Below are 27,995 nucleotides of genomic sequence, written 5' to 3' on the forward strand. Positions count from 1 at the left end.
CTTCATTTAAATCGACTTGCGTCGGTTGGACATGAAGAGTGGGAATTTCATCATCAACTTGCGTTGATGACGATGGAACATTGGTTGGAGTCAATTCTTTAACCATCTCCTCTAAAACTACTTTGCTGCGAGGTTTAAAGTTCCGGACATAGTCATTTTCCAGAAAAGTAGCATTTGTAGAATTAAACACTTTCTTTTCTGAATGACTATAGAAAAGTCCACCCCGAGTACCTTTAGAATAGCCAACAAACATGCAAACTTTAGTTCGCGGTTCTAGCTTTCCCTCCTTTTTCCTCAGGACGTGAGTGGGACACCCCCAGATTTTATAATGGCATAAACTAGGTTCACGACCATTCCAGCATTCTAAAGGTGTTTGGGGGATTTATTTAGACTGCACAACATTGAGAATGTCATTCGCGGATTCAATTGCATGTCCCTAGAATGAAGTTGGTAGAGTTGAGTAACTAAGCATGCATCTAACCATTTCCAATAAAGTTCTGTTCCAGCGTTCTGCTACACCATTTTGTTGCCGAGTACTTGGGGCAGTAAGTTGTGATAAAATCCCAAATTCAATTAAATGATCTTGGAACTGCATATCCAAATATTCTCCACCCCTATCAAATTGCAAGATCTTTAACGTTTTACCTAATTGGTTCTGAGCCATTGCTAGGAATTCCTGAAACTTTGAAAATGTTTCTGATTTCCTATGCATTAGGTAAAGACATGAGTATCTAGAGTAATCGTCAATGAAAGTGACGAAATACTCAAAACCACCCCTGACTTGTACATTCAAAGGTCCACAAACATCTGAATGCACAAGACCAAGTGGTTCTTTGGCCCTATCACCCTTTGCAGAGAATGGACACTTGGTCAGTTTTCCTTCTAGACAAGATTCATAGACATGTAATTCACCTAAGGTGAGTTCCTTCAAAGGTCCGTCCTTTGTAAGTCTTTGAATCCTATCATAGCCAATGTGACCTAGTCTCAAGTGCCATAAATATGTCATATTATTGTTATAGGTCTTTTGACGTTTATTGGTCCTAGGTTTAGCTACTTTGAATAAATCATTATTTAAGAGCGAGGGGTTCGTTAGGTCGCAGAATATAAAGCCCGTTTTCCAAACATGCAATACACAATTGTGATCCATTAGAACTTGTGAAAGTCATAACAAATCGTTCTAATTGCAACATGGAAACTGAAATTAAATTTATACTAAAATATGGAATAAAAAATACATCATTTAAAATTTAAAATTTATTTATGAACTTCATACGAGCTCTTCCTCTAGCTTGGACCTTAACAAATGCTCCGTTCCCAACTCTAAGCTTTAAGCCGCCTTCGTCCACTTCCTCCCACGATTCAAGAAGCTATAAAGAGTTGCAAACATGGTTGGTAGATCCAGAATCAATAATCCAAACAGATTTATCATTCTCTAAAACACATGTTTCCAAGATAAATGAACTATAATCATTATCTTTATTTTTCGCTGCTAGAAACTTGGGGCAATCTCGTTTCCAATGTCCCTTCTCTTTGCAGTGAAAACACTTATCTTTACCTTTCTTGTTTTTCTTGTTTATCCCCTTAGGTGTCTGTGCACTTGGTTGTGCACTCGTCTTTACAGCCTTTGCAGGCTTGGGGTTGTTGTTTTGTCCACATTTCCTCTTGTTTCCAGCTTTCGAAGACGAAGCTGGATGAGCTTCAACCTTAGCTAGATCAGCAACAACATCAGTAGTCTTATTTTCACCTCCTTTACTAGGTCCACCCATGATAGGTTCAATAATCTGAAGCTCGTTCATGAGCTGCGTCAGACCATAGTTGAGTTGAGCACGAACGTGTAACCACAGTGCCATCCGAGAATTTACGGTGCCATCACGAACGTGCAGAGATGGTGCTATCCCAGCATTTACGGTATCGTCACGAGCATTGATGGTGCCATCACTATCGTGCGGACACGGTGCTCATTCTGGGAATTATTCAATCATGACGAATTCAGAGTTGTCACCAATAAACTCTATGTTGATATTCTGCTTCCAATTAAGGAGGTTTTCTCTAGTGAGTTTCTTCATCGAAAGTTGAGAAATGATGGGAGTAAACACAGACACTACTTAACTTAAAATTACAAATTATCAATAAAATAAAAATCAATCACATTTGCTCAATAAAACTTCTATTCACACAAATTTCAAGAAATAGCACAACATATACCAAAATATGTAAGATATGAGAAAAAATACCAAAAACAATCATATCTTTATTTCTTTAGGTTTTTAACAAATCTATGATATCCTTGTCCCGGTTGGCGAGAGTCAAAAATACCACTAGTTAAATAGAGTTGTAAACTCATTTAATAATGGACACCACTATTAACAACCTACTATTCGATCAAAATAAGAAAACAAAATCTCTTATTTTATGAGCTAGACCCACAGTTTCGATAATCATAGATTTAGTCCTAGTAGTTACCATATGGGTGAGTGTAGTAGAATTTGACCTATAATTATCTATCTTTCGAGATCTAACCTTGTCAAAATAACTAATGAACACCTTCCGTAGGGGGATGAATCAAAGCGCCTCGAGGCCCTATTAAGCTATTGACTATGTTAAACCAACGGTGGAGATCGAATAAAATTATTAAAATAAGCTCATTATTAAATTAAAAATAGTTTTTTTTTATTATTTATTTTTAGAAAATTAATGACTATGGTTTTCCAAAAAAAAATTAAACAGATTAAATTTTTTTAAAACCAAAGTCCTATTGTTGACACTGTTTTTCGTCAACTTAAATCGTAGAGCAATTAAACAACGTAAATTATGAAGCGAATGAATAATGAAGAAAGACAAGAGGGTTTTTATGTGGTTTAGCAGTTAACTCTGCCTAGTCCACGAGTCTATGTTATTAGGACTTAGAGATTTCTGGAAATTCTTCAGAGATAAATTACCCGAAGCTTTCTCTCAAGCCAAAAGAAATCGATCCTTTACAAGTGGTCATTCCTCCTCTATTTATAGGGGAGGTTACAGAGTTCATTCCCACATATTTTGGGAAGATATTCTGTAGATCAATTTAAATTATGACATTAAATGTAATATCTCCTATATACATGGAAACGTCCCATAAGAATCGGGAACGGATAACAGACTAAATGATATCCCTTAAATATTGGGATTATACAACAATAAATATGTTCATACGTAACGGGCTATCCCAGGTGACTTATCGGGTCTTCGAGATCAGCAATCGGCCTTGTGGCTGTTAAGACTTATGGTATTGCTACGAGCTTGCCACCCTACTTCAGGACATGCTCAGAGTAGATGGACACTGTCGGAGCTATCACACTCGAGCTTGCACTTCCCAAGCTCGGACTGTTTAATTCGAAGACAATCGATAACTGATGTATCCTAACGTCGTGTTATTTCGAACTCAGAAAGTATCCCGAAGTTACACATCTTCGAGGTCGTTGTTTTACTTAAGATATTTTACAGCTGGACCTGTTATCCTAAAAATCAGAAGTAAATGACATGGCAAGCATTAATTACACGTGGCTGACACCTGGCAGAATCTATGTTCGACTATCGACTAGGAAAACACCCCGTGTCATGCGATCAATTTCTTCATATGACCAGCCTGGTCGTACGGACATTATACGCGGAGAAGATCTTAAGCAGTTATGATGGAATCCGAAATTATCTCCCATGATTTCTTGAGTATCCGATTATTTAGGAAATAATATTTGTAACAAATCAATGTAAATCTTCCCTGAGCTTATAAATAGAAGAGGAGGGCTCAGGGAAGGGGATCAGATCCTTTATTTTTTGAGCTTTGAGATTAGAGAGAAACACACTAGAATAATTGTATTTTCCTTCAGAGGTTGGTGAAACTCATTGAACCCTAGTTCTTTGATCACTCCTTTGAATCTTATTCTAATAACTATTCAAGCGGACGTAGGTTATTACCAGATCTTGGGGCCGAACCACTATAAAATCTTGTGTCTTTTTTATTTTCGTCATCACAATCATTTCAACATTTCATTCACGTCAAGCGTATTTTTGACTCCGTGTCAGTTGGCCAAAATCTGGGTCAACAGGACCATATAATGTTTTCATACATTTTGAGCCCACACTTGACGAGCCCAGTTTTCGAGGTCATAACCTTTGGTCTCAAAATTTTGATGTAACATTTTGCCCCTTCAAAAGTATCAGTTCGAATCTTATGAGAAGGAAACTTTTGAACTGCTCTTTTTGGAAACTGTACCATCAAAAACACTTGAGTGTGGACACGCATCAACCAAGCATTTGCCAATCAAAGTACTTGAGTACCTTGGAAACCTGCCCACGTTCATTCACCTGCCACTCTTATGGTACTATCATTTCACAGGTCCCTGGCCGTCGGATCTGATACGGAATCTGGCCAATGGCCCAGATTAATTTGGCTTTTTACATTCCCATGGGTCTATAAATATGTCTCCACTCGTCTTCCCCATTTTACTTTTGTTGACGTGGTTCTTCGCCAACAGGTAATTAAGAAAATAAGAGAAATGGATTAGTGCTGAGTGATGAACCGAAACAGATGAATGACCTTAATATGAACTGAAGATACCACTACGTTTTTTAGGTGGTTCAAAGGTTAAAATCCTTCTACTCCACCAGCCAATATTATTGCTATATTTCTGGTATTCTTTACAGGGTATTTTGTTACACAATAGAATCCAACCCTTTGCAACTCCCAGGGTTTCCATATTTATAGGAGAGGGCACCTGGGAGTTGGTAAGGGGGGTCATCCCGTGACCTTCTTACCCATCATGTCACTTCTGTGACATTCATGATTAATTCCTAAAACCTGACAGATGAAGTGTGGTCTAATCAATAGGTAAGGGGGATAATGGGCCGCACGGCCCAACCTAGTCGTGGGTGTCTGAACACGCACGTTCATGCTGCGTGTCCGAGAATTCAGGGATATATCAGACACATGATGTCTGATATATGCACGTTTACATTGTGTGGTTGACTTTACAAGGGGTCACAGCTTCCAACTCCAGCTCGTGCCTCAGGTTGGATGCCTTCTTGACCCGCGGTCCTCATATCTCTGATTCGGCCCTTAAATAATCTTGATAAACTTTTGGCTACCTAGAGCTAAATAGGTAGGACCTGACAACAGCAGCTCTGGCCACGTGGTATCCATGTGGCTGATATAATTATGCCATATCTCAGCTCGCTAATAGCCCGTGGAAAATTAGGGCGTACATTTGCCCCCCAAGCCTCTGCTCGTGGCACACGACATCATCTGGGGCCACAGTGGGGGCTTTTAGGCTTCTTCATGGACTCTTCATATTCCACCCATTATGCAGGCGCCGAATACGTGGAGCATCGTGGTTGGTGACGGTACGTCTTTCGAGAATCGCATTAAATGGCCTAGCCTATACTCGGCCGTCGTTTCGCCTTTCGAGTATAGAGTCTCGGATCCCACATCAGGGCAATCCAACGGCCCTCCTCCCATGGTCTTTCACGTATATAAAAGGGGTGGCCACCTTACGCATGGGCCACCTGTTTATTTGAAAATTTTCTAAATTTCCCATCTTCTTCTCTCTTTTCATCCTCAAAAAACCCTCTTTTTCTTCCGGTTACCGTTCCCAGCATTCCAAAAGTTCAGGTGCAAGGGCTCCTTTGAGGCTTTGGTACCAGCTATTCCGACGAGGCTCCAACCCAGACGATCCCTTCATCCCCTCCACAGCAAAACACTCCGTAAGTTTTCTGACTGTGCATGCTTTAAATTTTCTTTTCACTGTAGCCTAGGTAAATAGTTTCTGTAGCTGCATGCAACATTCTGTTGGTTTTTTGTGGGCATGAAGGGTGTAGGTTTTTATTTTAGGGCATCGATTGTAGAAGAAAACCATTTAGGAGCATGGCTCATAGGGTACGCTTTCTGGGGAAATCTTCTGGGTAGGATTTTTTGGTATGCTTGTTTAAAATATCCAGCCTTTTGGGTGCAAAATCGAGTAGCTTAGGGGACATGCTTCACAGGAGGTTTTGCACTTCTTGCCTACTGAAACTTTCCTTCCAAGGAAAACTTTTATCCTGACCCTCCTGACACACGAATTCCGAGTAATCGGGGATCCGTTGGGAGCACAGGCGTGTGTTCATAGAATCGCGTGGTCTCACTCTCCACGGGCTGAGATTACCTTAGCCCGTGCAAAGGAAGCACCTCTTCAGATTCTTTCTTATGCTTAGGTCTCCCCTTCTAAAATTTCTTCTCTTGTTTGCTAGGCGACCAGATGGGACCCAAGAAGAACGCCCCTAAGAAGACCGCAGGCAGCTCGTCCTCCCAACAATCCAAAGGAAAGGAGGTGGTGACAGACTCCCCGATCCCCGTTTTCGGGCCGGCCGTGGAGCGGGAGCTCGAGGTGGCGCCCGACACTTTCTTCGAGGCCGAGAGGATCGTCTCGAAGATCACCGACCAGGGGAAAGTGAATAAAATATTCCTTTCCCACAATATCGAGCTGGGGAGGGGCGCCCTAATCGCCCGACCTCCCCTAGAAGGTGAGCGAAGCTGCACGCCGCTCGATGAGGAATACGCGGCTTGGAGTGATGAGCACTTCAAGGCTGGGGCCTTCTTTTTATTTTTTGAACACATGTATTTTTTTTCTTGTAACTTTGTATGAAGTTTTTTCACCTCGAGACAATTGGCTTTATCAATTTTTGCTTTTAATTGGTTTATATCCTTTTGCCTCTATGCACTTCGGTAATAGTCTTAGTTTGTTTTTATTTTTGTTGGTGCTATGATTGATATTTTTATGCTTTTCTAGGAAAAACATGTTAACCAATCTTGACCCAACTTCTAAGATAAGTCCTGGTTGCTCCCCGGACATTGCCTTGAAAACTTAGTTCGCGTTAATTCTTGATATAATATCTCGTGTTCTTTAAGAAAAACAACGATCAATCAACTTGAAGTAACTTCTAAGTTTTAGGACCTGGTTATGTCTAGGACGTTAGTTTGAAAACTTAGTTGGCGTTAATTTTTATCAATATCTCGTGCTTTTTAAGAAAAACATCAATCAATCAATTTGAATTAACTTCTAAGTTTTAGGACCTAGTTATATCGAGGGCATTAATTTAAAAACTTAGTTCGTGTTAATTCTTGACTAATATCTTGTGCTTTTTAAGAAAAACACCGATCAATCAATTTGAATTTACTTCTAAGTTTTAGGACCTGTTTATATCCACGGCGTTAATTTGAAAACTTAGTTCGTGTTAATTCTTGACTAATATCTTGTGCTTTTTAAGAAAAACACCGATCAATCAATTTGAATCAACTTCTAAGTTTTGAGACGACATGGTTATATCCAGGATAGGACTTAGTTCGCGTTAATCCTTTATCAATATCTCATGTTTTTTAAGAAAAACATCGATCAATCAATTTGAATCAACTTCTAAGCCTTTAAGGCGACCTAGTTATATTATCCAGGTACCATATGCCCCTCCAAGTAATTAGGAAAGGGTCTTTCGTGGTTACTTGGTATTACATTCGCAAACATACATAATAATAAACAAAGATTTAATTCTCATTGCTTAACAAAAAAAGTGGCCTTTAAGCCTTACAAGGATGTTACTGATAATATTTCTTCAATGGATGGCGTTCCAAGTTTGTGGGACTGCTTCTCCCTTGAGCCGAGCTAATTTGTAAGTTCCTTCCTTTATGACCTCGGTGATTTGATATGGCCCTTCCCAGTTCGGTCCCAATACTCCATCTTTGGGATCCTTACCGGCTAAGAAGACTCTCCTGAGGACCAGGTCGCCAATGCTAAAGGCGCGTTTTTTGACCTTTGAGTTGAAATAACGAGTGATTTTTTGCTGGTAATGCGCGAGCTGAAGCTACGAATCTTCTCGTCTTTCATCAATCAGGTCGAGGGACGCGCAAAGTAGTTCGTGGTTGCGGTCCTGGTCATACGCCTAGACTCTATGCGAAGATACCTTGATCTCGACAGGGAGGACTGCCTCACTCCCAAAAGTCAGGGAGAAAGGAGTATGACTCGTAGGAGTCTGATGCGAGGTCCGGTATGCCCATAGTACCTGGGGGAGCCGTTCTGGCCAGACCCCCTTGGCTTCGTTTAGCCTCTTCTTAAGGCTTGCTTTTAGCGTCTTATTGACAGCCTCGACCTGGCCATTTGCCTGGGGATAGGCCACGGAGGAGAAGCTTTTCAAAATGCCGCACCTTTCACAAAATTCGGTGAAGAGGTCGCTGTCGAACTGAGTCCCATTGTCGGATACAATTTTCTTTGGCAGCCCGAACTGGCAGATAATGCTCTTGACCACGAAGTCGAGGACTTTCTTGGAAGTGATTGTTGCCAAAGGTTCTGCCTCAGCCCACTTTGTGAAGTAGTCGATAGCCACCGCAGCGTAGCGGACCCCGCCCTTTCCAGTAGGGAGGGCGCCCACTAGGTCGATTCCCCAAACCGCGAATGGCCACAGGGATAAGATCATCTTCAGCTCGACTGGGGGAGCTCAGGCAACTGTGGCGAATCGCTGGCACTTGTCACATTTCTTGACGTATGAGATCGAGTCCTTTGATAGAGTGGGCCAGTAATACCCTTGCCTTAAGACTTTTAGGGCCAAGCTTTGCCCCCTAGTGTGATCCCCGCAAAAACCCTCGTGCACTTCCTGCAGGATGGCCTTTGCTTCGTCTGGTAGAACACATCGTAGGAGGGGTAGGGAATGCCCATGTCGGTACAACACCCCATCTAATATCGCATACCTTGGAGCCTGGTACAGTACTCGCCGTGCGTCATTACGTCCCTCGGGTAACTTTCCCTCGGTGAGATACTCGAGGATGGGGGTCATCCAGGTCGGTCTGGCATCGATCATCTCGACCTCCGCCCCGACCTCTTCTATACTTGGTTTCTCTAGGAACTCTACTGGTACTAACCCCAAAGCCTCCGTCTCCCCGGAGGTAGCGAGCTTGGTGAGGGCGTCTGCATTAACGTTCTGCTCTCGAGGTATCTGCTCGATTGAGCCTCATTCAAATGCGGACAGTTTGACTTTTACCTTGGCTAGGTAAGCAGCCATCTTGGCCCCCCGTGCCTGATATTCACCTAGTACCTGGTTTACCACGAGCTGGGAATCGCAGAAGCATTAAATGGAGCCGGCCTTCAGCTCCTGGGCTATCCTTAGCCCGGCCAGCAGAGCCTCGTATTCGGCCTCGTTGTTGGAGGCCTTGAATCCGAATCTCAGCGTCGAGTGGAATCTGTGCCCTTCTGGGGATATCAAAATGATTCCAACCCTGGAGCCATTCTCATTAGATGGGCCATCCATGAAGATCTTCCATGACGCGTGGGTCGAGGTGACCTGGGGTGACCCTTCCACAGGATCCTCCGTGAATCCTGTGCACTCTGCCACAAAATCGGCCAGGGCCTGAATTTTTATAGCAATTCGTGGGGTGTATAAAATCTCGAACTGGCTGAGCTTGATAGCCCACTTCAACAGGCGTCCCGATGCCTCAGGTTTTGGCAAAACCTGCCTTAAAAGGTTGATCGGTCATGACGTGTATTGAGTGGGATTGGAAATACGGCCTGAGCTTTCGGGAGGCCGTGATAAGACAAAATGCCATCTTTTCCATCACCCGGTATCGGGACTCAGCTCCGAGAAGTCTCTTGCTGATGTAGTAGACTAGTTTTTGAACCCGGTCTTCTTCACGGACCAATATGGCACTAGCTGCATCTTCTGTGACAGCTAGGTAAGGAAAAGAGGCTCTCCTGCCTTTGGTTTGGACAATATGGGTGGCTCGGCCAGATGTGCCTTCAGGTCGAGGAAAGCACTCTCGCACTCCTCTATCCATTTGAACTTCTTATTCCCTCAAAGTAGGTTGTAGAATGGCAGGCACTTGTCAGTGGATTTTGAAATAAACCGATTAAGGGCTGCCACCCTTTCTGTTAGGCCTTGGACGTCTTTACGCGACTTAGGTGAGGGAAGCTCGAGCAATGACCTGATCTTATCGGGGTTTGCCTCGATTCTTCGGGTATTGACGATGAAACCCAGGAATTTTCCAGACGCGACCCCAAAAGTGCACTTCTGTGGGTTAAGCCTCATGTCGTACTCCCTCAGTATCTTGAAGCATTCCTCCAGGTCAGAAACATGGTTATCGGCAGTCTTTGACTTGACCAGCATGTCATCAATGTACACTTCCATGTTCTTCCCGATCTGGTTGGCAAACATTCTATTCACCAATCTCTGGTATGTAGCACCGGCGTTCTTCAGTCCGAACGGCATGACCTTGTAACAATAGACGTTAGTTGGGGTCATGAAGCTGGTGTGCTCCTGGTTCGCCAAATTCATGGTGATCTGATTATAGCCCGAGTATGCGTCCTTAAAGGACATGAGCTCGTGCCTCGCCGTGGCGTCCACCAATTGGTCGATCCTCGGAAAGGGGAAATAGTCCTTGGGGCAAGCTTTGTTCAGATCAGAGAAGTCGATGCAGGTCTGCCATTTCCCATTTGGCTTCGGGACCAACACGGGATTGGCAACCCAGACCGGGAACTTGGCTTCACGGATAAAGCCGCATTTCTTGAGCTGGGCTACTTCTTCTTCTAGGGCTTCAGCCCAAGTTGTTCCCAGGCGTCTCTGTTTCTGGGACATTGTAGGAACGCTCTTATCCAAATGAAGGGTGTGCATGATGACATTTGGACTGATTCCCACCATGTTCTTGTGTGACCATGCGAACACATCCAGGTTCTCCTGCAGAAATTTGATTAGCTCCGCCTTCCTCTTGCCACAGAGGTTTTTCCTGAGCTTAACCATCCGTGAGGGATTCTGTGGATCGATATTTACTTCCTCGAGCTCTTCAATAGCTTGGAGCTCAGGCTTATCCTCGCCTATTCGGGGGTCAATATCCTCACTGAGGACGATACTTTCCCCTTTGATGCTCTGAGGTTTTTCAATCTCAGGATTAGGCAAAGGTTCCTGAGTATCCTCTTTTCCACCTTGGATGGCCATTGTTAACTGCCCGGGTTTCAATTTTCCCTTCATGGAAATACTGTAGCATTCCTTGGCAGCAAGTTGATTGCCATGGACCGTGCATATCCCTGTGGAAGAAGGGAATTTCAGCGTGAGGTGGCGGACGGAGGTAATGGCTTCAAAAGCCATAAGTGCAGGTCGACCCAAAATGGCATTGTATGCGACGGGACAGTTGATGACCACGAATTCAAGGAGTTTTGAGACTGTCCGAGGTCCCTCTCCTAAGGTGATTACCAGCTCGATCGTCCCTATAGCCGCAGATCCTTCTCCACAGAAACCATAAAGCATCATGGAGGCCGCCTTCAGCTCGGCGACAGTCAAACCCATCTTCTCCAGCGTGGACCAGAATAGAAGGTTTACTGAGCTCCCATTATCGATCAGCACTCTCCTAACCGTCTGATTAGCGAGCTGCACTGCTACGACCAGAGGGTCGTTATGAGGGAACTGAACGTGGCTGGCATCTTCTTCAGTAAAAATGATTGGTTGCCTCGCCAATCGCTGCTGCTTTGGCAGATGTTGCTCGGGGACGAACTCTACTCCGTTATGAGCCTTAAGTTCGTTGACGTACCTCTTTTGGGCACCTCTGCTTGTGCCAGCCAAATGAGGACCTCCAGAGATTGTGGAGATCACCACTCTTGTCACTGAAGGAGGGACATCCTGATCTACCCGAGACCCAGGCTGAGTGATCGGGACTTCCGGAGTCGGACGGGCTGCGGGAACTCTGTTCCGCGCGCACTGAGCCAAGGGGCCGTCTCTGATGAGAGTCTCGATCTCATCCTTCAGGTGTCTACAATCATCGGTATTGTGGCCAATGTCATTGTGGAAACGGCAAAACTTGGAGGGGTCTCGCTTCCCCTTCTGGTGCTTTAACGGCTCCGGCTTCTTCCAGGGGAGGCGAGCAGAGTTTGCTAGGAAGATGTTCTCCCTAGAGTAGGTGAGCTCCGTATAAGTCGCATAGACCGGCTTAAATTTTTCCACGGACTTATTCTTATTGGGGCTGTGTTGGTTGCCCTCGCCGTTCGCCTTTCTCTTGCCTCCACCAAACTGGTTATTCTGTGTAACATTCTGGGTCACTATCACGACCTCCGTTCCCAGTCCAGCGGGCTGCTCAGGGACCTGGCTGGTTCCTGTAGCTGAGGCTTGGGCCTCCTCCAAGTTGATCCACCCCTGGGCCCTATTTAGAAATTCATTTACTGAGCTGACTCCCTTCCTTTGTATCTCATTCCAGAGTCCCCCTCCGACGAGGATTCCAGTCCTTAAAGCCATGAGTTTGGAGCTATCATCTACATCTCTGGCCCGAGCAGCGACGTTCGCGAACCTGCTCAGGTAAGCCTTCAGAGGCTCGTCGGGTTGTTGCCTCACGTTAGCCAGGGAGTCGGCCTTGACGCGGGCAGCCTAGGAGGCTCAGAATGCTCTCTTGAAGTCAGCAGAGAAAGTTTTCCAGGAGCTAATTGATTGTTTCTTGCTTTGTTTGGACCACTGTCTGGCCGACCCAGTCAGTGTGGAGGGAAATATTAAAAACCTCAACTCGGGGCCAATGTTGTGGGTCATCATCAGGGTATTGAACATACCCAGATGATCTGACGGATCTCCGTCTCCGTTGAATTTGGACAGGTGCGGCATACGGAAACCGGGCGGGTATGCCGTTGCTGCTATACTGGGGGCGAAGAGCTCAAGCTCGTCCCTTGAATCATATTCATCTTTTTCTTTCTCCGACAGGAGCTTCCTCATTAGCTCCTCCATCTGATCCAGGCGCTCAAGGGTTTTCTCCTGATCTCCTTGGTTATTACGGGGCTGTTCAACAGCTCCGGATCCATTGTATTCATTTGGTGGGTTATTGCCCCTCCTATCTTGAGATAGGCTATTTGGGACATTCCCTCCGTCACGTACTTTGGACAGGTCTCCCCTTGAGTAAGCATGGCTGCCACTTCCTACCGGGTCCCCCCTATGAGAGGTAAGGCGATCTCGTAGGTTGCCCCTCGGGGTGGCTTGAGGACTTTACGCCGAGCTTAGGCGTTGGCGCAGGTCTCCGCCAGAAAGGTCACTTCGGCCACTTCCGGTCCAGTAGCTCCCGTTAGAAAAGCTCGGAGCCCGCCTTTGGGGCTGAGGATCCAGGACTTCTCTGGGTGTCCTACCACGATGGGAAGGTCCTGCGGAAGGTGGGTTTCTCCTAATGCTCCCATAAGCTGGAATATCTCAGATGGGTCGAGGAGGAGACGGATATCTTATCGGTGAAGGAGGATGTCTGACCGGGGATGCAATCTTGGTTCCGTTAGGGCAGATCAGGTTAGGTAGGGGCCTTTCGGCCCTGCCAACTTGCGGGCCTTACGCCTGGCGATCTGAGTGGGGCGCAGGATGGGTTGTCGCTGTGAGCTCTCCTTGGATCTTCTTCTAGAATTCCCTCGAGCCCTCCTGGGTGCGCTCGAGGCTGGCAGTGAGCTGGGAGTTGAAGTTCGGACCGAGCAGCTATACTGTTGCTCGGCCCTGGGTAGTTCTTCTAAGGTTGCCTCTCAGCGATGCGATGAGGGAGTAGAGTTGGATGTCGGAGGTCTGGCTGAGTGGCTAGGCCTGAACCGATTACCCCGGCGGGACTTATGAGTCTCGCCTTGCCTCTTTCCGACGTTAGCGTCGGTTGTAAGAGGGGGTAGTCGGGCCAACACCTCCTTAATCTGCTGATTAGCTTTCTCCAGCTGACTCCTCAGCTGAGCATTCTCCATCTCTACTGTCGTGTAAAAGTCCGGGTTTGGATTAGGTGGCCGGGGTGCCAAACTTCCAGTGTCATCCTGGCCTATTGGCTGCTTGCCCGGCTGCTGCTGAACCTCAAGGTTTTGCTCACCGGAGATGGCAGCATGATGGGCCTCCTGCCCATCATGCTGGTCCGCCTCGTTACCATGTCTTGATTGAGTGATCACCATGGTTGGATATTTGCGTTAGCACCAATCTAACAAGCTCTCAATGAAAGCACCAAACTATTGACGTGGTTCTTCGCCAACAGGTAATTAAGAAAATAAGAGAAAGGGATTAGTGCTGAGTGATGAACCGAAACAGATGAATGATCTTAATATGAACTGAAGATACCACTACATTTTTAAGGTGGTTCAAAGGTTAAAATCCTTCTACTCCACCAGCCAATATTATTGCTATATTTCTAGTATTCTTTACAGGGTATTTCGTTACACAATAGAATCCAACCCTTTGCAACTCCCAGGGTCTCCATATTTATAGGAGAGGGCACCTGGGGGGTCATCCCATGACCTTCTTACCCATCATGTCACTTCTGTGACATTCATGATTAATTCCTAAAACCTGACAGATGAAGTGTGGTCTAATCAATAGGTAAGGGGGATAATGGGCCGCACGGCCAAACCCAGTCGTGGGTGTCTGAACACGCACGTTCATGCAGCGTGTCCGAGAATTCAGGGATATATCAGACACGTGATGTCTGATATGTGCACGTTTACATTGCGTGGTTGACTTTACAAGGGGTCACAGCTTCCAACTCCAGCTCGTGCCTCGGGCTGGATGCCTTCTCGACCCGCGGTCCTCATATCTCTGATTTGGCCCTTAAATAATCTTGATAAACTTTTGGCTACCTCGAGCTAAAGAGGTAGGACCTGACAACAGCAGCTCCGGCCACATGGTATCCATGTGGCTGATATAATTATGCCATATCTCAGCTCGCTAATACCAACTTTCATGTTCAAGCTTTCGCAGAGAGAAAAGAAGAAAATACCAAAAAAATTTACCCAGTTCTTGCATGTTCTCCAAGCCAAGAAGACAGAGCAACATTGGCCTCTTCGACTCCGTGAGATCATTTTTGCAACCGCTTATTCGGTCATCAATCTCTCTGTTTTCTCCGACTGCATTGCGTAAGTCTTTGTTCATAGCTTCGTATGCCCGTATATTTTTCATGCATGTGTTGTATTGTTGTACTGTTAATCCCTTCACTAGTTTTGCATATTAGAGTGTTTTAGTAAATATTAGTCTTAAGTTCTGATATCACGGGTTCTAAACCCAGATCATGCGTAGAAGGCCCAAAAATGGTTCCTTTACTGAGTTTTTGAATTTCGGATGACATATCTTGCACACCGAGATATTGGGTACAGAATTAGGGTTTTATAAATTGCACATGTCCCAAAAATATCACTTTTTGAGTAATCGTCAACTTTTTTCCCTGAAATATCGGGATCTTCAAAAATAAATCCACCTCCCTTTCTTTTCGTGGAATATACGCTCCGAGACTGGCCTCGTCTTTTGGACTTAGTTTGCCTTATAGCCTCAATTATTCGAGCTTAGATCATTCTGATTTTCATTCTTAACTCCTTGTTCGCCTGGCCCTCACCCTTTTTTCTCTTGCTAGATGCCGTAGAACTCGAAAAAGCGGTGGGGGTCAAAGCTCACAATTCCTTATTCGCCGAAGGCTCCGAGCCCGGAATCTCCTTTCACCCAGAACCAACGTCTGATTCGGGAACACCAACTAAGGCACGAGCAAGAAGATACCCGAGACCACTTTCGGCGCCAAATCAATGAGGTCGAGGAGGGAAAAAGGAAGAGACTTAGGGTCACCGTATACCCAGATCCAGACTCTGAGCCCAGAACAATTCCCATCGATCCCACTCTTAGAGTGACAATCTCCTTCAAGTCGGGGGACCTTCAATTTTCACTAATGGGAGAACCATCAAACCGCCTTCTACCTCGTAGCCAACCTCCATTCCCACCTCGAAGAGAGAGTTGTTTGAGGCCGAGCACTACTGGAGCTTGATTTCTTCATTAGGGAAGATCTCTAACATCTTGGCCCTTCACAACATTGGATTATTGGGTTTGCTAAGGTGTCAAGCTCCGTCATCCCATGAGCGAAGTTCCCGTGCCCCGGGAGATGGGAACCCCGACAACAAGCTGAAGTACACGGCCTGGAGCCAGGAACACATGAGGGCAGGGGCTTTACTACCCTTAAAGTCCTTTTTCAAGAACTTCTTAGACTTCGTTGGGCTCTCCCTTTTCCAGCTCAACACTAATTCGTACAGGGTTTTGTCCGCCCTGAGGTCGCTTTACCACGAGCTAAAGTGGGAAGGAACTTCACCAAAGGAGATCCTGTATCTCTTTTGTTTGAAAAGAAATCCCTCCCGAGCTCGGGGAAGGGACGACTTCTACTACCTCTCGAGCTATCCCAAAGAGAAAAAAATCTTTGAGGATCTACCCAACCATCCCCCAAACTTCAAGAAGGCTTTCTTTTGGACGGATGGCTTGGCTCCTTCCAGACACTACTCGTTCAAGCGAATTCGTAAGTACCTAACAAATTTCTTCTTTTTGTGCTCGAGTTTTGTTTAAGCTCGCGCTTAGTCATAATATGTTCATTTTTCCATCCAACTACCGTCGTCCCACTCCCACCAAGGAGATGAAAGAGCACAAGGAGGCTTTTTCCAACTTCCCTACGGCAGGAGGTCCCTCTCCTATCTCCTTCATGAAGACAAAATTTGAGCCTGTGGCCTCCTGGAGAAGGATCAGTCCACATTCTACTGGTCCAACAAAAAATATACCAAGTGGGAGTTTGTGCCTCTCCCAACTGGTAGCCTTCCTCCGAGGCAAAATGCTAAGCCGCCATTCCCAGTTCGATGTCGCAGGAGCCCGCAACCGGGGAACGAGGCCAATGATGAAGCCTCGAGCTCGAGCTTGAGTGACAGAGGTACGGTCATCCTTAGCTCAGATTTGTGGTCTCCCTCACTACTTAAGCATAAGCCCGACATATTAGTGTTGTGTAAGGATGATAGGGACCATTTTTATGTATGGTCTTGGGTAGATGAGATAGTTCATAGGTTCGATAGTTGGCTTGGGAAGTATGACACTATGTATAGTTTGAATGAGGTATGGAACGGAATAGCCGTTCAATACGGGACAAACGACTATAGATACCTTTTGAGGTTGACTTCAACTTATAGGGAAGGTACTCCCCCCACCTCCTCTGAAGAAGGGGGAATTACGTGGTCACCGAGCACGAGCTCGGGGGAGAGTTCCAGTTAGGTTTCTCTCTACTTGTCTTTTTATTCTTTGCCTGTGTGCATCATGCTAACTTTTTTGTCTTGGAATATCTCATAATGTGGTGTAACTGTGCAGGTGATATTGATTCTGACCTCAACACTGTGCTCGCTAGTGGCGAGGGAGCCCAGAGAAGTAAGCATCTGAGGGGCTCGCGGAAGTCTGCCAAGGTCCTCAAGAGGACTGAGAAGACACCTCCTCCACTAGCTTCAGCTATTACGAGCCCAGCTATGGATCCGACTCCTCAGGTCGAAGGGTCCACTACGGTCGAGCTCCAACCTCCTCCGATCATGGTTCATTCAACTCTCGGCCCACCTCCGAAAAAACCCTCAGCTTCCACAACACGAATGTTGTCGATTTCTACTCACGTCGATGAGTATGTAATCAACAATGCTGCTGGACCCCATGGGGCTACACTTGGCTCGGACATTCTGTCTCAAGTGGGCCAGAGCCTTGGTGGCTTTGACTCCCCTCATTGGCAGTTTTTGAACAATGCTCGAGACTACAACACACTTTATGAGAAGAGTATCGAGCTCAATGCTGCGGTAACTTCCCTCATCTTGTTATTAGTTGTACTTGTACTTATTTCATGTTCTAATTTGATTTCTTTGCGTGTCAGACTCTTGCTGTCTCTGCTCAGCTTAATTATAAGTTGAATAATGAGGTCCATTCGAGCAAGTCTTATGCCCAGGAGTCGAAGGATCTCCAACTCAAGCTTAGTGACGATCTCAAGGCTGCAAAGGCAAAGATGGAGGCTGAAGTTGAACAACTAAAGGCCAAGACAGCCGAGCTCGAGAAGGTGAATGCCCGACTCGCGGAACTTGAGAAGATTAATGCCAAGCTTAAGGAGGAGAAGGCAGCCACTTCCGAGATTATGGAGGGCGAAATGGCTCGTCTCCTTGCAGAGTTTAAGGAGAAGAAGGATCGGGCAGTCGACCTGGCCATGTATAGGATCTAGGCTAGCAATGTTGATCCCGATACCAGCTTCTTAGGCTCTTTCGAGGCAGAACTCATGGCCAAGTGGCAGGCTCGGCTCGATGCAGAGGATGCTGCTCGGGAGGAGGCAGAGAGAGCCAAGGAGGATGCTGAGAAGGCTAAGGAGGATACTCCTCCGTCCTAAGTCTCTACCTGAGGCTGCGTCCCTTTAAGTCTTTTGTACTAGTTTATATACTCTGTTTCTTATGCCCCTGGGGCCAAGACAATTTATAGCTCATTTAAGAGCTATTTTTTCTTTTGTTTATGATATTTGCGTTTGAATTTGCTTTAATATTTTTGCTTTTTATTTCTTAATTCGAAATATTTCAAGCAAGTCATATTAAGTGTCCTTATGTCTATTTATTCATACAAACATGTGGTAGATTTTAAGCTCAAGCTTCGATGCATTCATGCATAGTTTACTCGACGTATCCATGTCCGATCTCGTTATTTGTCAAGGTCGAAAGTTACTTTTACCATGCACCCGAAGGTACTTAAATGGTGTGTAACATAGGTGGTTTAGTTATATCTTGCTTTTTTAGTCACTTTTCCTCATCCTTGGTAACTCCCCAAGGTTATCAGGTCGAAACTATCTTTTTGTAGGATATTCCAGCCTCGATCTCAACTTAGCTTGAAGTAGGTTATGTTCCAACTTACTGTCGATTAGTTTTAGCTGGTTCGTTCCAAACCTATTCAAGTCGTGTTTGGTTTGTAATCCATACACTTATATTCTTGATCTAGTTATATTTAGATCGCGTATTTGGTTATATCCAACTTATCTTGGCTCGCGCATTTGGTTACATCCAAACACTTTTATTTTTCAATAATTTGGTTTTATCCAAAACATCTTAGCTCGTGTATTTGGTTATATCCAAACACTTTTATTTTTTAATAATTTGGTTATGTCCAAACTATCTTAGCTCGCGTATTTGGTTATATCCAAACACTTTTATGCTTTTCGTATATATTATTTATTTTTTCAAGTCAACGGTATATATATACCACTAATGCCCCCTTAATATCCTAGAATTTGCAAAAAATACAGTATAATCAAACGAAAACGAGGTTTATTCGAAAGTGAATAATTTATTAACATAGAAAAGATAAACAAACATGGTTACAGGTGTCATTGTTCATATACTACTGATTGTAAGGTCGCAAATGTTCGCTATTTCATGCTCGTGGTACCAATTAGGCCCGAGCACGCCAGCAGCTGGATCTCGTGTTGCCAAGAACACACACCTAAGCACCAAATCTCCCACCCCAAATTTTCTATCTCGAACCCTTTTATTGAAATACTGGGTAGCTCACTGTTGGTATGTAACATATTTTAGCTGTGCCTCGTCCCTTCTTTCTTCAATCAGGTCCAGACTTACTTCGAGCTGGGATTGGTTCGAGGCTTGATCATAAGCGTGGGTTCGAATGGTGGGTATTTCGACCTCAATTGGCAGCATAGCCTTGCATCCATATGCCAGATAAAAAGAGGTATGTCCCGTTGAAGTACGTGTTGTGGTTCGATATGCCCACAAAACTTGGGGCTATTCTTCGGGCCACTTCCCTTTAGCTTCTTCCAACTTTTTCTTCAGAGAACTCTTCAGGGTTTTGTTTACCGCCTTGACCTGGCCATTCGCTTGGGGATGGGCCACGGAGGAGAAACTTTTTATTATCCCATTTTTCTCGCAAAATTTGGTAAAAAAGTCACTATCAATTGAGTATCGTTATCGGACCCTATCTTCCTTGGCATCCTATATTGGCAGATGCTATTTTTTACCACGAATTCCAGACTTTTTTTGAAGTAATTGTCACCAGAGGCTCAGCCTCTGTCCACTTCGTAAAGTAATCTATTGTGACTACTGCGTATTTGACTCTGCCTTTGCCAGTTGGCAATGAGCCTATGAGGTCGATTCCCCAGATCGCGAATGGCCATGGGGAGGTCATCATAGTTAACTCGAAAGGTGGAGCTCGAGGGATTGTGGCGAATCGTTGACACTTGTCGCATTTCTTAATGTAATCAAATGAATTTGCTTTGATGGTAGGCCAGAAGTATCCTTGGCGTATGATTTTCTTGGATAGGCTATGCCCCCCAGTGTGGTCTCCACAGAATCCTTCATGAATTTCTTCTATGATCTTCTTAGCCTCTGGTGGAGTCACACATCAGAGTAATGACATAGAGTATCCTCTTCTATATAGCCTTCCATCCACAATGGTGTACCTGGGGATCTGATACATCAATTTTCGAGCCTTGGTCCGTTCTCCTGGGAGAATGCCAATTTCAAGATACCTAATTATCGGGGTCATCCAGGTTGGCTCGGAGTTTATCATGCATACATCTTCCTATTCAGGCTCGGTTATACTGGGTGTCGATAGATGTTCGATTGGAATGAAATTCAGCTCATCGACCTCGGTGGACATGGCGAGCCTGGCTAAGGCGTCTGCATTTGAATTTTGCTCTCGGGGAACCTGTTCTATCGTGTAAAATTCGAAATGCTCGAGCGCTGCCTTTGCCTTTTCTAAATATGCAGCCATTCTCATCCCATGAGCCTGGTATTCCCTTAAGATTTGGTTGACCACCAACTGAGAGTCACTGTAGCAATGTATCGCCTTAGCCTTGAGTTCCTTGGCTATTCGAAGTCCTGCCAGTAGAGCTTCATATTCAGCCTCGTTATTTGACGCTTCGAAGTCAAATCTTAAAGCGGAGTGAAATCAACTTCCTGCTGGGGTGATCAGTATTATTCCTGCCCCCGACCCATTTTCATTAGAAGACCCATCAACATAAAGTTTCCACAACTCCAGTGCATTCCACTATGAAGTCTGCCAGGGCCTGTCCTCTTATGGTTGTCCTCGGATGGTAGGTTATCTCGAATTTTCCAAGTTCAACAGCCCATTTTAGTAATCGGCCAGAGGCTTCTGGCTTGGATAAGACTTGTCTTAGTGGTTGATCGGTCAGCACATGGATGGGGTGTGCCTGGAGATAGGGTCGGAGCTTTCGAGATAAGTGAATTAGGCTGAGAGCCAACTTCTCCATTAAGGGGTATCTTGATTCTGCCCCCAGTAACCTTTTGCTGACATAGTATACCGGCTTTTGCACCTTCTGTTCTTCTCGGACGAGCACGATGCTAATGACGTGCTCGGTCGTAGTAAGATATAGGTACAAAACTTCCCCCGTGATAGTTTTCGTCAAGAGAGGAGGTTCTACAAGGTGCTTCTTGAGTTCCTAAAAAGCTAGCTCACATTCTTCTGTCCACTCAAAATTTTTTTCCTCCCCTCAAAAGGTTGAAAAATGGAAGACATCGGTCTGTAGATTTCGAGATAAACCTACTTAGTGCCGCCATCCGCCCAGTCAAACTTTGGACATCCTTATGCTTTCGAGGTGAGGGCATATCAATTAAGGCCTGGATTAGCTTCTATTCCCCAGGCGTTTACAATAAAGCCTAGGAAATTTCCTGACGATACTCCAAAAGAGCACTTCTGGGGGTTGAGCTTCATGTCATACCTCTGTAACACGGCAAAGCACTCTTCAAGGTCATCCACATGGTTACTGTTATGTTTAGATTTAACTAACATATCATCAACATAAACTTCCATGTTATTACCTATATGTTCGAAGAACATCATGTTTACGACCCGTTGGTAAGTGGCTCCAGCATTCTTGAGTCCGAACGACATGACATTATACAATAAAGTCCTTTGTCTGTCACAAAACTTGTATGCTCTTGGTCTGGGGCATGCATGGCGATCTGGTTATATCCAGAATAAGCGTCCATGAATGACATAAGTCCATGCCCAGCTGTGGCATCTACGAGCTGGTCGATTCGAGGTAGGGGGAAACAGTCCTTAGGACATGCCTTATTGAGGTCTGAGTAATCAATACAGGTCCGCCATGTCCCATTAGGTTTCAGGACTAGCTCCGGGTTGGCGACCCAATCGGGGTAGAAGGCATCTCGTATGAATCAGTTTGCCTTCAACCTGTCGACCTCTTCCTCCAGGGCCTTCTTCCCGTCGTCATCTAGGAGTCTTCACTTTTGCTGCTTTGGGGGAAAACTTTTGTCAATATTTAGAGCGTGGCTTACCACATTCGGATTTATCCCTACCATATCCGAATGCGACCATGCAAAAACATTCTGGTTCTTTTTCAAAAAGCAAATTAATTGTTATTTCGTTTCTTTTGGAAGGTTTTTCCCTACCTTCACTGTTTTCAGGGGGTCTACTTCTTCGAGCCTGACCTCTTCGATCTCTTCTAATGGCTCGAGGTCAGCTCTTTCCTCTATTCTCGGACCAATTTCTTCGTATATCTCGAAGATTTTTCCGTCCTTATTCTGAATTATGACAAGTGTTTGTGCACTTGTCTGTTTCTTTCCTCTAATGGAAATGCTATAGCATTCCCCCCTACGAGCTACTCTCTTTTTAGTGTCTTGATGCCACTAGAAGTCGGGAACTTGATGGCCAAGTGCCTTACAGACGAAACTGCCCCCAGCCCTACTAGGGCGGGTCTCCCGAGCAGTATGTTGTAGGCCGATGGTAGATACACTACAACGAACTCCATCATCTTGGTTGTCGAGACCGGGTAGTCTCCCAAGGTTACAGGGAGTTTGATAGATCCCATACAAGCAATCCCTTCTCCTGAAAAGTCGTACAATGTAGTTGCACATGCCTTTAGGTCACGAAGCGTGAGTCCCATCTTTTCTAAGGTGGCCTTATAGAGGATATTCACTGAGCTCCCGTTATCAACAAGGACTCGGTGAACCCTCTTATTCGCGAGCTGAAGGGTGATGACCAGCGAGTCGTTGTGAGGAAACTTCACATGAGGTGCGTCATCCTTAGTAAAAGTTATAGGTTGAGATTCAACCCTCTGTTGTTTTGGAGCCCTGGGTTCGGGTTCGTAAGGGGACCCGTCACCAGTTTTCAACTTATTCACGTATCGTTTTTGGGCGCTCCTACCCGATCCTGCAATATGAGGTCCCCCCGAGATGGTTACAACATCTTCTCCATCAATCGGAGGGGTCGCTCATCCTCCCTTGCCCAGGAGTTATTGTTTTGGGCAGGCGGTTCTGCTGCTGCCCTTTGGCTGGTAGAAGCCTGATTGGGGTTTTGGTTTTTACATATTGCCAGAAATATCCTCTCGAGATCAGGCCTTCAATCTCGTCTTTTAGTTGCCTGCATTCATCGGTTGTATGTCCGATATCTCTATGGATTTTGCAGTATTTACTAGAATCCCTCTTTGCTTTCTGGTTCCCCATGGGGTCCAGACGCCTGAAAGGGACCTGGTTTTCATTAGCCAAGTAGATATTCTCCCGAGACTCATTCAGCTCGGTGTACACTTTGTACACAGAGAAATATCATCCCCCTTTCTTCTTCTTCCCCCCTTCCGCCTCTGGATTATTCCCTTCATTATTCTTTCTTTTAGAAGGGTTATCCACAGGGGTTTTGAGGTCGTAGGATCCACCGAGGTCGAGGTAGAGTCTACGTTTGTTGTTGTAGTTACAGGCTGAGAGGCCATATTCAATGCTGACCTTGCCTCTTCTACATTAACAAACCTCTGAGCTCGTCGATTGAACTCGGTTAAGGACCTCACGGGTTTCCTCTGCATATCTTCCCAAAGAGGGCTTCTAGGCATTACCCTAGCTTGGACAACCATCAGATGACCGCTGTCATCTACGTCACGAGCTCAAGCAACTTCCAAATTGAACCTTGTAAGGTAACTTTTCAATGTTGCATTCTGCTGTTGTCGGACATTGGTCAAGGCAGACACCTCGGACCTTATTCCAATCATGGCTCTGAATTGCTTCTTGAAATCTCTAGATAATTGATCCCAAGTAGCAATTGAATGCCTCTTATATTTTTCAAACCAGTTTTTTGCTGGTCCTGTGAGCGAGGCTGGAAACAGCATGCATCTGAGCTCGTAGCCCACGTTACTCGCTCTCATAATTGTATTGAACGTACTCAAGTGACTGTATGGATCGGAATTCCCATCAAATGGTGGGACATAAGGATTTCAGAATCCTTGAGGAAACGTGGTGTTGGAAATATGGGGGGCAAAGGGCTCGAGTTCTTCATCGAACTCTTCGTCCCGATCCTGATCTCGTTCATTTTGTAAGAGCCTGAACGCTATTTCTATTTGTTCGATCCTTTCTTGGACTGGATCCACGGGGGGTCTGACTTGAAACTGGTTATCATTGATCACAATTCCAGCTTTGCGCCTCCGCATAGGATTCTTGCATCCATTGAGGTGATCCCTCAGGTCTGGGTTCGAGGGGTTATCATTACCCCGATTCTGGTTCAGGTGTTCTCATAAATCTGGGTGATCCCTTCGATTCCCAGTATTTATGCGTCCCTGGTCATACATATTGACCGATCTAGTATCTCCTGAGCCATCACTGATATGGCTCGTTGCCCCGTTGTTTCGAGATGGGTTCCTTTCTGGTTGTCTTGTCTCAATAGTGTGAGACCGAGACATTTGGCTCCTCGTGGGTTGGGTACCTCTATGCTCCCTAGCGGTCTCCCCATTCCCATGTTTTCGCCTAGCTTGCCTTTCCCTATCTCCCTGAGTCAGTTGCGTGTTTCTCTGAGTTGGTGAGGGATACCTTATCAGCGATGGTGGGTGCCTTATGGGTGGTGGTGGCTGCCATCCATTACAGTTCCTAGAAAGTCCCGAGTTTGCCTATGCTGGTTCAGGAACGTTCTGCGTGTTACTAGGATTTTGGGTCTGAGCCTCCGTGGGGGCACGGTTATTCCCAATCTCAGCTGATATCTCAACAATTGAGTTGGCAAGAGCTCTAGCCCAGGTACTTCTCTGGGGCCTTGAGGGAGCAGGCTGTTATGTAGGTGGCGGAAGTTGCTCCGTTCTTCGTGTGGCAGTATTTTTGCGAGGTCGCCCACGAGGCCTGCGTGGTGGAACATGAACATCTCGTGGAGGTGGAGCTTGGGCCTTAGGCAGAGGCAGGGGCTGAGCCGCTTGCACCTTAGCAGCCAATCTGGCCAGCTCCTCGTTACGTTTCTTGGCCTCCGCCAATTGCTTTCGCAGTTGACGATTTTCAAGCTCCACAATAGGGACATATCGCTCAGGATTATAGTACATGTCCTCGTCGTCCCTGGGGGCCAGTGGTGCAGGTGGTCCTTGAGAGTCAGAGGACCCACTCCTCTCATCTAGGTTCGAATTCATCATCGGCTACTTCCCAGGGCACTGGGGGTAGTCAACTTCCTCTAAGATTTCCTCCTCAGGAATATTAGGATCACTCGCGGCCATAGTTGATTCAGGGAGGCTTCTTTGATTGAATAGACTCACGTACGTACTGCTTAATGCGCTCAATGAAAGCACCAAACTTTTGACGCCGTTTTTCGTCAACTTAAATTGTAGAGCAATTAAACAACGTAAACTATGAAACGAATGAATAATGAAGAAAGACAAGAGGGTTTTTACGTGGTTCAGTAGTTAACTCTGCCTAGTCCACAATTCTATGTTATTAAGACTTAGAGATTTCTGGAAATTCTTCAGAGATGAATTACCCAGAGCTTTCTCTCAAGCCAAAAGAAATTGATCCTTTACAAGTGGTCATTCCTCCTCTATTTATAGGAAAGGTTATAGAGTTCATTCCCACATATTTCGGGAAGATATTCTGTATATCAATTTAAATAATGACATTAAATGTAATATCTCATATATACATGGAAACGTCCCATAAGAATCGGGAATGGATAACAGACTAAATGATATCCCTTAAATATTGGGATTATACAACAATAAATATGTTCATATGTAACGGGCTATCCCAGGTGACTCATCGGGTCTTCGAGATCAGCAATCGGCCTTGTGGCTGTCAAGACTTATGGTACTGCTATGAGCTTGCCACCCTACTTCAGGACATGCTCGGAGTAGATAGACATTGTCGAAGCTATCACACTCGAGCTTGCACTTCCCAAGCTCAGACTGTTTAATCCGAAGACAATCGATAACTGATGTATCTTAACGTCGTGCTATTTCGAACTCAGAAAGTATGCCGAGGTTACACATCTTCGAGGTTGTCGTTTTACTTCAGATATTTTACAGCTGGACCATACAATGTTTTCATACTTTTCGAGCTCACACTTGACGAGCCCAGTTTTCGAGGTCATAACCTCTGGTCTTGAAATTTGGGTGTAACACCTATAATTTCTTATTAATTCTAAAGTGTCACATTGAAACAAATTCAATTAATTTAGAATTAATTCGTTGCTAATCAATATTTAGGTTTAACTAATATAATGAACCTATACAATTAAGTCCAACTCAAGTAAATGGGTTTTAACAATTGGGCTTGTATGGAGGAGGTTGTTCCCACTACAAAGGCCCCCTATCTTCCATACAAGGTCCAAAAGACAGGAATTTAAACCTTCATTTTATTAATTGTTATTAATTGATTAGGCCCACTATAGTCATGCAAAGCAAATGGGCATTCACAAGTGGAATCACCCACAAAAGAGGAATTTAAACTTTACATTTTCTAATGGGTCCAAACAAAACCTATCATTTTATGAATATTTTATTTGGCAAAATCCATATATCTAACAAACATATGGGCCACTATATGCATCTAAGCCCAATTGTAAAAATACCACATATAGTGCAAACAGACATGTCATAATTGGATGGGCCTAATCATGTTAATATATGAGCAATTCTATGAATTTATGCAAAAATACCACAATTTATTTTATTTGCAAAAATACCACAATTAATTATCTAGAATTTATCAAAAAATTCAAATTAATTAATTTTTTACAAAAAATAAGTCAATTTAAATTTGATTTATCAATAATCAACTTGATTTTAGGTTAATTTGAAAAAAAATATTAATTTAATTTAAATATGATTTATCAATAATTAACAAAAGTTAATTTAAATCTCATTTATTAAAAAAAATATTTTATTAATTGGCTGGAAAAAATGATATTTTTCAAAATTTAACAAATTTTAAATTTTAAAATCAATATCTTAACTATTTTCCAAAATATCTTGTGTTGTTATAACTATTAGCTAATATTTTAACCATTAAAAAAATAAAATAAAATATAAATAGTTATAACATTCCTAAAATATCTCAAAATAGTTAAACAAATTCAAATATCCATAAAAATATCTAACTAACTATGTTCAAATTTCAAATAATTTAAATATTAAAAACTATAGAATAAAAATATATTTATATTTTCAAATAAAGATTTAATAAAAAAAATCAAGAATTTAAATGAAAATATCTTAAATATCTGATATCATAATTCTAATATTTTAATATATTAAATTTTTTTAAATTAAGTTGTTAGTCTATTTTTAAATTTGAATTTGAATCTTTGTAGAAAATATCTAATTATTTAAATCCCAACTAGCAAAAATATCTTATTTAAAAAAACAATTTTAAATGGTAAAACAAAAAAAATATTTTTGGTTTTGATTATAAATAATTTATTTCCACAAATTTAATTTTCTTTAATTTAAAAAAATCAAAAAAATATTTTTTTTGGGATGGGCACGCGCATGGGCAGCCATGCTAAATTTTTTCGATTTTTTTTTTGTGTGCAATTTTTTAAACCAAAACAATTTTCTAATTAAGTTTTAACATGTTTTACACAAAATAAAGCATATATAAAAATTAATAGCATAGAAAACACTACAAAATAACCTAAAAATGACTAATAATCACATAAAATCAATATGTTTCATAAAAACATGAAAATCCATTCAATTATTCAAACACATAAAATAATCCAATTTTAAACATATTCATTCATGAAAATAAAGATCACCAAAGGCTCTGAGGCCAGTTGTTAGGAAAACTTATACAAGATCTTTATTTATTTTCATGTATATCTAATATTAAACAAATTAATTCGAGATAGCCTAAAACATGTTTCTAAAATTGAATTCAAAGAGAAACAATTAATAGAATATTTACAGTATACGCAACGGAATTAAAGAGTCATTCCTTCAGTTTCTCTAACTCTTGTATCCTCTTTGT

This window comes from Humulus lupulus, chromosome 1 (assembly GCF_963169125.1).
Source record: "Humulus lupulus chromosome 1, drHumLupu1.1, whole genome shotgun sequence".
NCBI classification, from domain to species: Eukaryota; Viridiplantae; Streptophyta; class Magnoliopsida; order Rosales; family Cannabaceae; genus Humulus; species Humulus lupulus.